The sequence below is a fragment of the Pogona vitticeps genome, chromosome 1 (assembly GCF_051106095.1).
Source record: "Pogona vitticeps strain Pit_001003342236 chromosome 1, PviZW2.1, whole genome shotgun sequence".
Taxonomy (NCBI): domain Eukaryota; kingdom Metazoa; phylum Chordata; class Lepidosauria; order Squamata; family Agamidae; genus Pogona; species Pogona vitticeps.
This window is the reverse complement of record NC_135783.1, coordinates 315,773,725-315,789,888: the sequence shown is the minus strand read 5'-3', so window position 1 is coordinate 315,789,888 and position 16,164 is coordinate 315,773,725. Positions and strand designations below refer to the sequence as shown.

Sequence of the window (16,164 nt, the reverse complement as noted above, 5' to 3'; positions counted from 1 at the left end):
TCTTCTTCCCCCATGTGCCCCGATTCATTTTATGTTCCCAATCCCATCAGAAGGTTAATTGTGTTAACAGGAGTTACTGCCACAGGGGAAAATGTGATTGAATGCTGAGTGCAGTTTTAGTTGATAACCTCTGAGTGACTGAAAGGACACAAAAGGGAGGTTGATCTGCTCTGAAGGGGCTGTCAGTCACAGAGGAAAAATGTGACTGTGGGAGAAACAGCCTTATCTCCCAGGACACAAGGAAGGAAAGCTATCAAAATAATCTCAAGGCTACACTCCTTCCAGCTTCTATGGCTCTGTCTGCAGGCCTGGCAGCGCAGCAATAGATATGACAAAGTAGGCTTTTCACCATGAGTGAATCATAAACAAACAAGCAAAAGGCTCCGTATATTCGTGAGGATTGCTAAAATTGCATGAAAATGTGCAATTCATAAGAAGACAGCTATGTAATGCCCAGTGGTAAATAACAGAATTTTATTATCTCATCATCTATTTTTGTAGGAACAGAAAAACAATAGAAACAACACCCTACAACTCCTAGACATTCCAGTCCAGTGAAACTGATTTGCCCACAAAATCTGCAAGTGCAAACACGGTAAAAAGCAGAGACCCATTTGGATCTGGTCTTTGCAGTCGTCCTGTTTTAAAAGTAATTTTTGTATGAAAGATTGTACAGTCCATGTATGATTGAAAGATAAAGAACCATAAGAAGGGAGCCCAGGGACTTTTGATGTGCCCATCAGGTGTTAGCACGTGGACAGATCACCCCATCAGACTTGCTGTAAAAAGGAGATATATGTTATTCTCATTTACATTAGAATAATTGATCTTCACTTTTCTAACAAATAATCAAGTATACTTTCATATTACCAAGATCAGTTTATTTACTGTACTTTTATCTCACCCTTCCTCAATTTGCTCAGGCATCCAACATACTCCTCCCTCACTCCTTTTATGTTCACAATCACCCTGTGAGGTTGTCTATGCTGGCAGGGACAAACTGACCCAAGATCACACAGGGAGCTTTGGGCCTCAGCCTCACTGTTCCGAGACCAAGGACTCAATCTGATAGTTAATTCTAGCTAGAGCGGACCCGCTTTTACAAATGCCAGTTTAGCAGAAACCCATTAGTTCAATGGGTCTTTTCTAATGGAGGCTAAAATTTGGATTTACCTTTAAGTTAACCCTAACAGCTGCACTGCACACAACCTTCCCCAGAGCACAAGAGTAATACGGGCAAAGCACAGGATTAATTCAAGTAAACAGTGGTTGAGGTGATCAAACTGCATTGTGTTAAGGCAGCATGTTCTCCTATTTTGTCCTCCTGCAAAAAATAATTAGATGGTCTCTGCATATGGAAAACTAAATGTCTCTCTCTCTCTCTCTCTCTCTTTCTCTCTCTCTCTCTCTCTCTCTCTCTCTCTCTCTCTCTCACACACACACACACACACACACACACACACAAATAGGATATAGCCTGTTGTTTCTGGATTTCTATGCAGTAAAAGGGGGAGCCGTATGCTTACAATCACAATTCCTCGTCTCTTTTAATTTTCCCTTTCTTTCTCTCTCTCTATCTCCTTTCTTCCTAAGATTCTATTTGGGCTAGTATCCTTTTGCTAGTCTCAGCTAAAGATCTATTGAATCAATGACTAACTGGTGTCAGCTGTTGTGTAAATCCCCTGAATCCATGAGTCTACTCTATTTGTGACTAGCAACAGAATATTGGACAACAGGCCCTAGCAAGCAGCTGATAAAGGTGTATATTGTGTTTCTACATGGCTTATGCAATAGAAGAGCCTTTCAATTGCTTTTCTTAATTATGTATGCAATTATTTGGTGCATCCTTTCACCTAGATTTTAGACAATGCATTTAAAACACACACACACACACACACACATATATCTTTGTTATTATCCAAATAGGTCAAACTCTTCCCAACTCCACGCACACCTCTCCAGTTCCAAGTAGAAAAGATTCTGCAGTGATGACACTAACAATACAATTTGAACAAACAACTAAAAATGCTTATTGACTTGATAGCAGGGTAAGACAGTTTGAAGTATTTGATTCCTGGCACCAGTTAAACAACTCTGTGCAAAGTGTAAAACCTGCACTTGTTGATTTCTGACATAAAAATCAATGAAACTGCCCATAACATCCATCTCTTTGGTTTAACTCTCCATAGTAGATCAGAAGAGAGTAATTAGATTTCTGCCTGACTAGCAGGGGTAGAAAGCTGTTTCATTTTGGATCAAAAACCTTCCCAGTAGATTACACCTCGTAACCACTGCTTATCAACACTTAACAATTGGTTCTGTCTTAGAGTTTGATAGAACTACTAGAATGTTGCTCCCTAATTTCCAAGGACAGACAATGAAAGCTTTTGAAGTTTTATTTCTATTTTTAACTTCATATTTTAATGTCTTTTCTTCATACTCCGGATTTTGCTGCAGAATATTCCCAAAGATCTGTAACATCCCATTTCATTAATCACCTCAGTCAGACAAGATAAAATATAAATTATTAACAGACTTCTGTAAATTTAAAGTACCTATTTGACCAGGTAAATCATTTTTTATTATTCCAAGTAAGTCTAATACTGTTACATGTAGGGATTTTTTCTATACTGTATTATCAGAATACTAGTCTCTGTCAGTGAAAGTGGCTTTTTGAGATACATTTGGTATATACTGCTAAGTAATTATACTACATTAAGGTGAATTTAAGGGAAGCTCTTATTCTAAATTTCTTTTACAGGTAACATTTCAATTTAACATTGCAGTTGCCACTGAATAAGCAGTAATATTTTCTGTAAAGGCAAAATATTTCTCCTGAACAGCTTTAAACATTGTGAGAGAATGAAAAACCAGATAGCAACAGCGAAGTAGTGGATGGGAAGTAATCAGCTGGAAAATATGTGACAACTTAACATCAGTGATAGACAGATGCAGTGTATTCGTGCGCAGAGGCCCAGGGAAGCTACTCAGTGAATTCCACACCACAAAAACAAGCTTTAGAGACAGATTCCCATCATGTACACCATCTGGCAGCTCCCATTATAACCTGTGGGAATGGCATGTATTGTTCCTTTCATGAATTTTGCTTTAATTCATTTACAATAATGCAATTGTGTTTCATTTAAATACAATATAAAAATAAGCAGTTAAATGTTAAAAACACCTCAGATTAGAATTTATTGGCGTAATAATTATAATAAAATAATTCTGATAATAATAATGGTGTCTCAAAGCAGTAATACTTAATACTGACGTAATGAATCATCCTGAAATAATGTGTCATGCAGCTAGTACAATTTTTCACATGTCGCACAAACTACATTGATAGTCTGTTTACAAATTCAGGACCTAATCAACCTAAAATTAAAGCATTTGTAAGTGCTTTGAGAAAGGATTTCAACATACGAATAACTAACTGAAATCAATAGGACTTAAAAGTGCTTAACTCTGGCCAGAACGTGCCCTAATTCTAGTTTGTGGTTCAGTATTTGCTGGCACCCACTGTGTTGATATTATGAACCTCAGTCTTTTCTATCCACATAGTATTTGTGCGTGTATTCCTCAATAACTCTGCAGGGCACTAGAAGCATCTACTCTGCTAAGCAGCAGTAATGCAACTTGAGAGTGCTTCAGAAATCACTAATTTTTCTCAGAATACTTAGCAGTGAATTTACCAAAAGCTCACAAGCTTCATCTTAAAAACAAAGCAAAAGCACCCCTGAAATGTACAGTAGTTTTATTCCTATTCCAAATTTATGGATGGGCCTCTCTATTAAAAGAATGACTGGCATCCCATACTATTTTTTAAAATAGCGATTTAGGTGCCACTCAGCCCACAAGATACTAAGGTCTTACTTTACAAAAGGCTCTCAGTATTTGCGCCATAGAAAAATTAAGTCACTGTTCTTCCTTGTTGTGAAACTTGTTTTTTTTCCTTTGAACAGTCTTTTACCAGTCTTTTGGCACAAAATTAAAAAGTGCTTATCATTGAAAAAATAAAACCAGTAAATGATAGAAACAGAGTAGTTCATTTGAAAGAATATTGAAAGCTGAAAAACAGTTGTGGCAGAAACATCACTATGTGACTGCAGGTTCACAGGTCATATTCTCTATTTCAGATTCAAAACCAACCAGCTATCCTGTTTTATGCCATATCTCAGCCCAAACTTCATCAGCTTGGAGAATTTCAACATTGGGAGATACTGATTTTTAGCAGGGGAAGATACATCTAAGTGTGCTGAAGACTGCAGCCTGAAACAGCAATTTCCAGTAACTTTGTACATGGTTTCATCTACCTGTGATATTTGTGTTCAAAAATTAAAAGTCATTCTTATTTTAAGGTATCCTTATGCCAATCAAGGGTTTTTTAACAAGTGTCCATGATGTCATTCTCACTTCTGTTTCTCACTTCAGTATTTTATTCTTCTTCTGCAACTGTACATTTATTCTGTTCTTGTATTTTTGAAACAGTACATCAGCTGGGGGGCTTCAGTTGTAGCTGCTCACAGTGTTGATTTGCCACATGTTTGGATTTACTGCATATTCGATCCTTCATTCTTTTTCTACTTTTACACTAGGCTCCACAGTGTGTTTTAATCTATTTGTCCATAGTATTGCTTTTTTCAGATCAATATTGCAAATCTAATCTGTACCATTCACTCAGTTTCTCTCACTGCAGCACAAAATTATCTAACCACACAAATGGTGATATGAGATGTTTTTCTCACTCAGACTTTTTTGATGATGGAAAAAAACAACAAAAAAACCCTTGTTACCCCCAGGGCTGTACATCAGAGGTGTACTACTCACTGCACCAGGGCCATCCACCAGAACAAACCATTCTCAATGAAAAAACAATACATCTTTTACAGTGGCAAAAATGTATGGTCTTCCTAGTAACAAAGGACAAGCTATAAAAATTAATTCCAGTCATTTGCATAATATCAAACATGATAGTTTCATAGATAATTCAACCCAAAGTTAAGTTCTTTTAAGTCTTGTTGGCTTCAATGGATGAGTTAAACAGTCTCTTACTCAAAGTGGGAATTGGTCCCATGTCCTTTATAATATGACTGACAACTAACAAGCAGAGCGGAGTACTGCATGTGCATCCCAGTGAAATAAATGTACCATTACAGTGCTCAACTTTGGCTACATTGTGCTGTTTAAGCCCAAATAGTGTGACTAAATAAGAAGTAAAGCAATTTCATACAGTGTTATCTTTGGATCTTATTAGCGTACTACGGTAATTCACATTGCCCAGGTGTGTGTGTGTGTGTGTGTGTGTGTGTGTGTGTGTGTGTGTGTGTGTGTGTGTGTGTGTGTGTGTGTGTGTGTGTGTGTTCAATAAAAGCTCCATGATTTTCCTCCTCCTTGTTTTTCTTTTATTTCAGTATAAAGGCTTTCCACTTTTGTAAAAGTCATACCAGTCAATGTGATTTTTTTTTTCACATGTAAAAGGCTGAAATACAACCAACTTATGCAATTGTGCTTTGTTCTACTCCTTTCTTTAGATTTCCATGCTGTATTTTTCTATAATGATTATGAAAAAGATACATTGAGTTCTGCATCTGTCTCAGCCCGAGTCACACGGGCAAAGGAATTGCTTATAAGCTATTTCCAGGCAGGCAATGTTCTTAGACCTTTCTCTATAGATGCCAATTAGAAGATTAGCGTCTTTTCTCCTCCTCCTCCCCTTTTCCATTAAATAGTCACACAAAAGCCGAGCTGACAAATTGCTCTCTCCATGGTGTTGCACAAAGACAGACAATAGATGATCATCATTTACTATACTCAAATCCTATTAATCAGAGATTAATGAGAACATGTCTAGTGGGGGAGAAATTACCAGAATGTGGGCATATTGGCTTGTTACTCATGTAACATCTGCTCTAGCTTTACCTTTAGTGTCATGTCATCTTTTATCAAACTGGAATAATGTTTGCTTCAGAAACATAATTAAGATAATGGGGACCTCCCTTTAATAATTACCTGGCATTAGGGAGAGTCATACTTCTTAGACATTTTTAAAAATAAATACCTGTATGCTTCCTTAGTGTTTTATACTTAATTACTAACAATTGCAGTGGCAACATTATAGTGACTATGTTAGTTAGCAAAAAGGGAAGAGATATTATAGCTTTAACACATTTTGTGTTATATCAAAACTGAATATTTGTATGGAAATGGACAGAAGATCTTGATGGTTTGCTGAAGAAAACTACCATGAGTGAAAAACTTTAAGCATTAATGTTGAAGATTATATTCGTGGCCATTGTGTTTTGGGAGTTCATAGCTGTGCATCAGGAAAAAATTTTGGCACTTCCTTTTTGTATCCTTTTCATCCCACGAAATTCCATGTTTTAAAAAAATTAATGCATTTTCTAAATCCACCCTTCTGTAAGATCTGCCACAGATATTAATTATTACTACCAAAACCATTTCCTAGGTCAGATATTATTCTAACCCTTTGCTTCCCAACATTCAAGGACTGGGGGGGGGGTACACCTTCTGTAATCATGAATACGCAGCCTGGAAAAAAAGTACAACTGCAATAGCAACTACAGAAGGAAGAGGAGGAGAAGGGGACGGCACCCCTCCATATATATGTATTTTCCTGTACCATGGATGAACTAACGGCGATGGAAGAGAGGAAGAAACATACAAAGTGGCCCTAAATCCCCCCCCTTTGCCTTTAATACTTGAAACTTGACAATTTCAGCTTAAGTGATTAGTATTCTTTCTGAAACCTCCTAATGCTGTTATCCCTCAGTATGACGGAAGCCATTGCCAGGATAAACAATAAAGCAATTACATCTGTATTCAGCCAATATATTAGAAGGGATTGCAATCTATACGTTTTATGTGCTTTAACGTACTAATTGGCCTTCCTTCCTAATGGCCCGGGTAGATGCTTGTCGCTGTAGGAAGGCGGCAGTGATTAGGGCATACAGGGACTGGCTTGTTTGGATTAGCCGTGATCTAGCCTTTGTGATTAAGCCGTGATTCAGCACCACAGGGACAAGAACAGCTCCCGCAACCGGACGCGGGTGGGGAAAGGAGATTGCAGAGAGCTTCTTAATTAATTTTTAATTATTGCTAATTAGACGTATTCTTTTTTTAAAAAAAAACTCATCTTGATGTGGAGAAACAAGAGTAGTTTCTGCCTTTTAAAAAATTATCACCATTATTCCGTTAATTAGTTCCCCAACAAAAGGCTTGCGAGAGAAAGGTCAGGGCATCTTGGATCTAAAGAATTAGTCTTACTCCGAAATGAACACAAATCACACTCCGGGTGAAACAGCAAGCTGAGCTGCGAAGCGGTTTATTGGGCTCCCTGCCCTGGTCATAAACACTACCAAACCAATGGCACAAGGTATAAGCAATGAGCGTGAGGTTAATTAGGATGATTGTACTCAGTCACCCAAGAGGTCTCCCCTGCAAACTTTTGTTGCAAAACCTGAAGAGTCTCCACTATCCCAAAGTGGAAATTTGGGCAGCATACAAAGCATGTGCTCTACTACTGAGATAAGCCAGCTTCAAAATCTATGGCAAGGTGGTAGTCATCCACTGGCCATGCTATTTCATCCCTTAAACTCATCTAGGGAAGCAGGGCTTTCTGCAGTATACCTCAGGCCATTATTTCAGCAGACATTTTCAACAGCACCACTAGAAGTGGAGTGGGGCAGCAGACATGTGCACATATACACAAATGCATGGCATAACATTGACCAAGGTGTGTGCATATGCATTTTCTCATGTGGCATCTCAGATTTTCATAATCCTTCCACCTTTATCTAAAAATCAAGGACTTACTGCCTGAAGACCAGTAGGAGGTCATACTAGAGTAGGCCCACTAAGCCAGTGAGGATCTGGTGAGTCACCTCCTCCATAAGTTCCATTGATTTACTGTGCCTACTTTCATTGTCACTTACTACTGGGTTTCAGCCACTGAATTCTATTTCTCTGTCTGTCCTAAATACATATTATGTTTTGCTCACAGTGCTACTACAGGCTGCTGCATTAAAAACATCCTGATAAAGGTTCTGTGAACCTGTTGTAATGTACGCATAAAATTTGGAAAGTATATATTATACTTTTATATTATATATATAAACCAAGTATACATTTTAATTAAAGAATTATCCATCTTATCTATCTTGCATTTCTTCCAACATGGACCTCCAGGCAATACATACATACACACACAGCCAGATACATGTTGACATTATTTTTTGTAGGTACTGAAAAAAATGGTAAAAAATGAAAATGAAATAAGGAAGCTACATTTGGTTTCTCTATCTTAGATTCTATGAAGACCAAACTTTCACTTACAGTAAGCTACGTTTGTTAGACAGTGGGTATATAAAGTCAATGCCCAAAGTTTTCCTCTTGTGGACATCTAATACATTCATCAGCAAACAAATACAAGCCAGTAAAATTTTCATTTTAACTTATCAGTAAGACTTGGTAGAAGACTAAGTAAGACGCTACCAGGAGATTAAAAATAGCAGCACTGAATGTACTGGCTGAAGGTGTGAAATTGGAATGTAGCAATTAGACCTCTCCCTTTTTTTATAATAAAAGCTCTGTGCGCTGTTACACAGTAAACAGAAATTCACTAGGTCCAACTTTTCCCCACTATAAAAAAGCAATGAGGGAAACACTTCAGTTGCTGAATTTTGCCTACTACAAAGATAGTAAAAGCACAGTGTTTTGTCAAGAAGCTAAGCAGTGACCCTGGTAGTAATGGGACTCAACAAAAACTATGTGAACGGAGGAGAAATGGGACCTCATATTTGTAGACATGGAGTAAATATTTTTCAGGCTAGGAGCCACTGCAAGTGTTGAAATGGCATCATGGATGCAATAGAAGATGTTTCATGTTTCCAACCTGCACCTAACTTCCGTCTGTTGAGGATTAAGAATCACAGCATCTAAATTTACATGTATGTACACACACCTAAATATCATTAGAATTTCATTACATTTTCTGAGTAGAGAAAGAAGACTATTCAGTCTGATCCATGGAAATGGATCCACGTGAGAGGTAACAACCAAGAACTATTACCACTGAAGAAATTAACAAGATCTGTTTGTGTACAAAAACATTTTACAAAATTTAAATCACAAGTTAAATGTAAATTTCATTTCATAATTTGTTTTCCTGGTTAATAATGTTAAGAGCCACACCGTTTCAAATCCCTGTGTTAATTATAGTAAAATCCATCAAATCAAATTAAATGCCTAGAATCAATAGTGGTTATCCACCAACCATTTGTAATGACAATCATGCCCTCTGTTTCATGTGTGTTCCCAACAAGCCTTACTTTTATCACCTTCACCAACTTCAACTGAAGCCAATGTGTGTTAGTTCACACTTAATAATGATTGTGGTTCTTCCTCCCCCCCCATACTAACCCTCCAAACCTGATGATCAAATGTGTCAACACCTATATAATCTGAGGGGCTTTTTTTAAAAAAAGCTAATAAAACATTCCGCATTCATCTGTCATGATTGCAAATACACAAGGGAAAGCAGGAAATGAATACAACCGCATTGCCATTCAACCTCACTTGCGCATTTCATTTAATGTTCTCCATTACAGCCTTTTTTTTTCTTTTTCAGCAGTTCCCATACTTTTCAAAATCATGTTCCCTTTTTGAATGTTGAGGAACATTCAAAACTGAATCAAGGACTTTTGTAGCGTACCACTGCACCAGCTGGCTATAAGTATCTAGCCTCCTCGTTTTCAAATGGCGTATTAAGATCCCCTAGTGAGCTGTAGGAGTTAGGCCTCCAGTAGTGACCTAGCACTGCTGCTAAAAATCAAGTAACACACATGAATCTCTATCATCTGAAAGGACAGCTCCACAGGGAGCAACTGTGGAGTGAAAAGAATCTTTCTGCACTTCTGATAAAGGATATCTTCTTGTAATTCCTCAGACATCAACATCCATTCCATCAAGTTACAGAAGAAGATAAGGAAAGCTGGGCAGTCCATCTGCTCTGCTGAAAGACCAGGAACCTTTGGCTCTGCCTCTTCTTGAACAACTTCTGTTGCTGTTAATAATTACAAGAGCTTTGTAACTAAGCATACCAGCTAAGGCAGGAGGGGGGGGTCCCCCTTGCATTTTCCCAATCTCTCTTCTGGTGTGACTTTTCAACTGGAAAAGCAAAAATTGGGCAGTAGTCTCTCCTCTTTCTATGCACAAAAGCCAAGCAGACTAGGAATTGGATCTGATTTACTACTGGTGGAATAAAATCGTTGCTCAGGGAAATCAGAGAGTTTGCACCTAAGGCAGCTGTCTCACCCTACCTAATGGCAGGGCCATCCACTCCTTGAAGGCAGCAATTGGCTTTTCATTCTTTATCATCTCTGTAGGCCACTCTAGGATACTTTTTTAAACTGAACAGCAGACTCAAATGCTTGATAATAAATAAATAAATACATAAATAAATAAAGCTAATTATTAGCAACCCTCCAAATCTAAATGCTTTTCTAATTAATGTTGTTTTGCCATTGTTGTTGTTGCTGTTCCTTTTACCGTTGCTGCTTTTATCATGCCCAGAAGGATGCTAAGCTATTGATGGAGAATTCTGAAAACAATTTGCTCCTGATGCCCACAGGTTCATCTAATAAACCACTAATGTAACATATTTATTGTAATGCATAAATAAAGAAGGGCAATACATGATTATTGCTGCACGGGAGTGCAGCAAATGATAATGTGTGGCAGAGCAAATCAACATTCTACAAGGCAGTTCAAAGAATGAAGGCAACCAACACAAAAATTATAACTTTGAAATGGGACTTCAGGTCAGCAGCAAAATTGGCATGAGTGCAGCAGACTGTCTGTTCTTGCTCTGAACCAAATCTGAGAGAGTTTGGGGAAAGAGTTTTCAAGTTATGTTTTTTTACACACTTGTTGAAAAATATCCCTTACAATTGCTTTGTGCTCAAGTGAGAAGTGGTTAATTGATGGGAAAAAAGAGTAAGCTTCTGGGATTTTCCGTTGCATGGTGTCACCTTTTAGATGGTAGTGAGCACAAGAAGGTATCCTGTAGACCATCTTGACTGCCATCTTGTCAACATTGGTGCTGCCCTTTGCTGTTTAAGGATTGGTATCCTTTTTTCCTGATGGCAATGAGAGTGTGGTATTATGCAGCAACATCAAGCCATTTCCTTGTGTTTTGAATTGCATATACAGGAAGCACATTATCCCACTTTTATAAATTGGAGGGTTTTTTGAAGAAATTAATAGTAAGTACACTTGGTCTTCTTACAGGAGACATTCGTTAATTAAATATTTATATTTTCCATGCAAGAGTTCTTCTTATCCTGGATGCCAAATGTGTACATGGACACCCTTGCCATTGGTCAGTTACATACAGAAGCACAAGACCAAAATAAAACAAAACAAAAAAGTTCTGAAGATTTACAAGTCTGTGATTATCAAAGCCCTTTCAATGTGTTAGAACACTACTCTCATGTTTTCGAATGATGTTGTAGTTCAACACACCAGGTTGGGGGAAGCTGAATTAGGGAACAGTGAATCATGGTAGAATGCATCTGACTACTCATTAGAACATGGGGTGGGTGTTGTTGTTATGTGCCCTCAAGTAGCTTCCAACTTAGAATGACCCTATGAAATAACATGTGCTGAAAAGTTCTGTCATTCACTGCCCTGCTCAGGTCTTGCAAACTAAGGGTGGAAACGTTGCTATTAATTTAGCAGAAAAGTTTCAACTCGCATATGATAAGAACAGCCCAACTAGGGACTTGGAAAAAGATTATCCAGCAGATTTATCAAAAAACACCAGGCTGGATATCGCCTATAGAGGCCTTTACACAATCTAACCTTATGACAGAAGCAAAACTTTTAAGATATCAAGATGTATTAAAAAATAATTGTGAGTTAAGGTCCAGAGAAGAGTTAGAAACACAAAACATATATCTAGACTGGTGGTCCAGAGCCCAACTGGAATCTAGGTACAGAAAAGATAAAATAGAGGGCTTTTATACAGAACAAACCATATTCGATAAACTGCTGGGCTCTAATGGTAAAGTAATTAAGAAAATGTATGATTACTTGCTTGATCTTAAAATGCAAGACGAGATAGTCAAAGAATGTATGATTAGGTGGACACAAAATATAGGACATAATATTGATATTGATCAATGGTTGCAAATATGGAAAAATAACCTTAAGCTCATGAAAACGGTAACTTTTAAGGAGAATATTATATATACAAGATGTTTTATAGGTGGCATATGATTACGGAAAAATTGTCAAAGATTTATATAGAGGTGCCAAATGTGTGTTGGAAGTGTGAAACACATAAGGGAAGCTTTTACCATATGTGGTGGACTTCTAGAGTAATGAAACAGTATTGGATAGCAGTGCATACTCTGTTAAAAAAATACTGCTTTTTAATGTTCCACTAACCCCAGAACTGTTTTCATTGAGCATTATAAGAGACAATATAGATAGGACAAAGAACTACTTAGTTTTATATATACAGTGGTGCCTCGCTTAGCGATTGCCTCGTTTAACGATGTATTCGCTTAGCGATGGGTTTTTTTGAGGAATTTTCCACATCGTTTAACAATGTTCTCTATGGGCGATTTTCGCTTAGTGATTTCAGGACCATGCTTCACATAGCGATTGCATTTTGGGTCCCCTGTTTCGCTTAATGATGTCCATTTTCGCTATTTTAAAAGTATCTTAAAATGTTTGAAACCTGTTTTAAATGCTTGGAATCGTTAGTGCACCTTGTAAAACCTTTGCAAACTTAATTTGGCTTTGTCCTGACTCTTTGTTAATTTTTGGTGAATTTCCCCCCCCCCTTGAAATGCATTGAATAGGTTTCAATGCATTTCAATGGTTTTGACAGGTCCGTTTTTGCTATTTTTAAAGTGTCTTAAAATGTTTGAAACCTGTTTTAAATGCTTTGAATCATTAGTGCACCTTGCAAAACCTTTGCAGAATTAATTTGGCTTTGTTCTGACTCTTTGTTAATTTTTGGTGAATTTTTCCCCCCATTGGAATGCATTGAATAGGTTTGACAGCTGTAGGTTTCCCATAGCAATGTTTTTTTGGAACCAATTAACACCATTAAGCGAGGCACCACTGTATAGTCACTGCAGCCAGAATTCTTTATGCTAAGAATTGTAAGAAATCAGAGATACCAAAACAAGAGGAACTCATTGAGAAGATACGGGAAGTGGCAGAAATTGATATTTTATCAGAAGTGCTGAAAGACTGACCAACACAAAAGGCAACTGAACAATGGGATTTATTATGTAAATGGCTTGAGTCACCAGATAGTGCTTGAATAACATAGATTTAAACTGTAAGTTTAACTGTAAGTTAAAACTTGGAGGGCAATTAAATTGTAGAAAAGTGGAAATTTGATTTGATATTGCAACATGAATAGAGTGGACGACAGTACATTTTGTGTTCTCCTACCCCTCCTTTTCCCCCCATATCCCCCTTTATCGTCTGTACCCCTTACCTTATCCCAAGTTGTCAATAAAAAAGAAAAGTTGCTATTAATTCAAAGGAAGAACCAGCTGAGGCCCATGCCTGTGTTGCAGTGGTTGAAATGGCCTGTGCTGAGCCATGATTGACTAAACCTCAGCTCCTTCTTAGGATGGGCCCGTTATACCTTCCCATTGATCAGCTTGGAACCCTAGCTAAGCAGACTTGCTTATTCAACAAGGAAATTATGCCAGTAACTTTACATTTCTCACACAATGCATAAACACAATAAAGCAATCAAACAAAGAGCAATAAAAATCAGCAGAATGGGTAACAACATAATTAAAAAGCGATTACACTGCTTGCTCTAATGTCTAGGTGAAGAAAACCATCCTCACCTTCAAGTGAAAAATGACACTAAAATCAGCACCAAGCAAGTTTCCATGGAAAGGCCTTCCATACAGAGGACACTACAGGCATGTATTCTCCTTGGGCAGTAGCCACATATATTCAGAAGTTGGGGAGGAGCGCCTAAGAAGCAGCTTTGGTGTGCAGGTGTATGTACTAGGAGGAAATCTATCAGGATGAGGAGGAACAGTATCTCGTCCTTCCCCTTAAGAGCCACCCAGGTCCAGAATGTAGAAATGTAACTTTTTTGAACCACAGCTTTTGGTGTCCATGCTGGCTAGGAAGCTGACGGAACTTTACCAAGCCAGGTCCCAAAGCCTTTCGGTAATTAACAGCACGTGTCTAAGTCCTGCCCAGAAACAGTTCTTGTCTCCGTTTTTAATGGTACAGCTTATTGAACATTTCAGAGCTTTAAAACGTTGTCTCTCAACTGAGGTGGAAAGTTCTCCTTTGGGCCACGTTTCTACAAGTCCGTTGACACGCTTAGTATATAAAGTTTATTGACTCAATCCCCAAAGATCAACATTAGCCTAAAAAGCAAAGCACAGCATTTTATAGCACAGAGCAGGCTAAAAAATAAGAAAACAATTGGCCATTGGCAAGACAAAATGAATGTGGCAGTCATATGCTTTGATCTCATGGGGGAATATTTAGCTGCCCCAAAAAATGAGAAGCAACAGTGGCAGACCAGCATTTTTGGGGCCCAGAAGCTTGAAGTGTTATGGGGAACCTCTTCACAACCAGCAATAGGATCTGGGTAGCCACTTTGTCAATGGAGTTGTTCGCGTCAGAGTACCACAATTTTTTACAAAAGTGAACTAAAGTCATCCGTGATTAGGGGCCCTGAAGTTTAAGCTTCTTTAGTTTTATAGCAGATTCACCCAATACCAGTTCACAGGGCTGTCGCCTTGATGTTGATGATGCCTGGGCCTTTGGAGGCTATGGTCTTCCAGCAATACAAGAATGGAAAGTGGTCAAAGAAATGCATAATGTAGATAATGGAGAATTAATTTTCTTGCACAACCTCTGACAACGAATAGGTAGCAGTAGCTTTGGGAGGACAAGGTGACCTAATAGCTACATGCTATGTGATTTCACCATCCACCCAGATTGTTGCTGAGAAAATTTGTTTGGAAGCAAACACTGGTGATTTAGTTGAAACAGCATTTCAAGTAAATGTGATCACATTCTTCTTCCATAAGGAATGTATAATCTGATATACCACATTTCCATAAAGTGGAAGTTAAAAAATAAGTAAATGTTCACACTATTGCAATCTATATCAGATTAGAATATCACACCAAAGATTGACATGAGAAACTACAGGAAAATAAGACTTGCTATTCTTATTAATACAGTATAATAAAAGAAACCATGTGTTTAAATAATCATCTTGGGAGTATGGTTGTTGAAGCAATCTGATCCGGTTATTTTTCCACTGGGGCCATGTGCCATGTCCAATTCTCCATGCATGTAAAGTTGCATCACAAGTTCCATTCCAGTTTGCAGCAATTTCCAAATGTGCTGTTATACAGAAAAAGATAATAAATTAGTTGTTTGTTCCATGAAAATAAGAACCAAACCATTAGATCTGACAATTTTATAATTTTTTGCCCTGTGATCAGAGGGCATGTCCACCACATATGAAAATATGTACCAGTATACCCATGTTTCCTCCAATAGGTTGAACTGTTTGTTGTTCTTTATCAATATAGCTTAACTTGAGTGATATAATACCACCTGTTTATAACCAATAGAATTCTCCTTAAATCTGTAAGAGATTGATCTGATTGGAGCCTTGTTCCATACAGCTTGCTATTTGTCAGATATTATCACCATATCTCTTTCCCAAATAATTTTGAGACCTAATTTAGAGGTATAATGGGATTCATTTAAAATTTCAAATAATTCTGAAGCCAACCCTCACTGGTTATTTTCTGGAGCTAGCAGCAACATTTCAAATGCAGTTAGTTTTCTAGTGGCCTGTGCTTTCACCACTTGGAGGGAGGAAAAATGAATGACCTGAAATATTAAAATGGGAGGGTGAGACAGCACTTGCTTGATACAACAGTTGCTCCCTGATTTGGGACAGAAACAACTATACAAATCTGCTAACTGGTAAAAATTACAATTTAAACTGAATCAATTTGTCAACAGCATAAAATAGGGGATGGCTAAGGAGGGGGGTGAATAGTGATGGAGCAGAAAACAATTAATATTGCTAGTCCTTTTAAATGTTCAGCACATTGC

General features: G+C 37.8%; 1 long non-coding RNA gene across 1 annotated transcript in view; it reads right to left on the bottom strand.

The window, feature by feature from the left end:
• Positions 1 to 1,214: 1,214 nt before the first annotated feature.
• LOC110083502 (uncharacterized) overlaps positions 1,215 to 16,164 on the bottom strand; it is a 30,867-nt gene continuing 15,917 nt past the window's right edge. The window contains exon 2 of the long non-coding RNA XR_012082599.2: positions 1,215 to 15,438. This is a non-coding gene — a long non-coding RNA (uncharacterized LOC110083502). The remainder of the gene's footprint in view (positions 15,439 to 16,164) is intronic.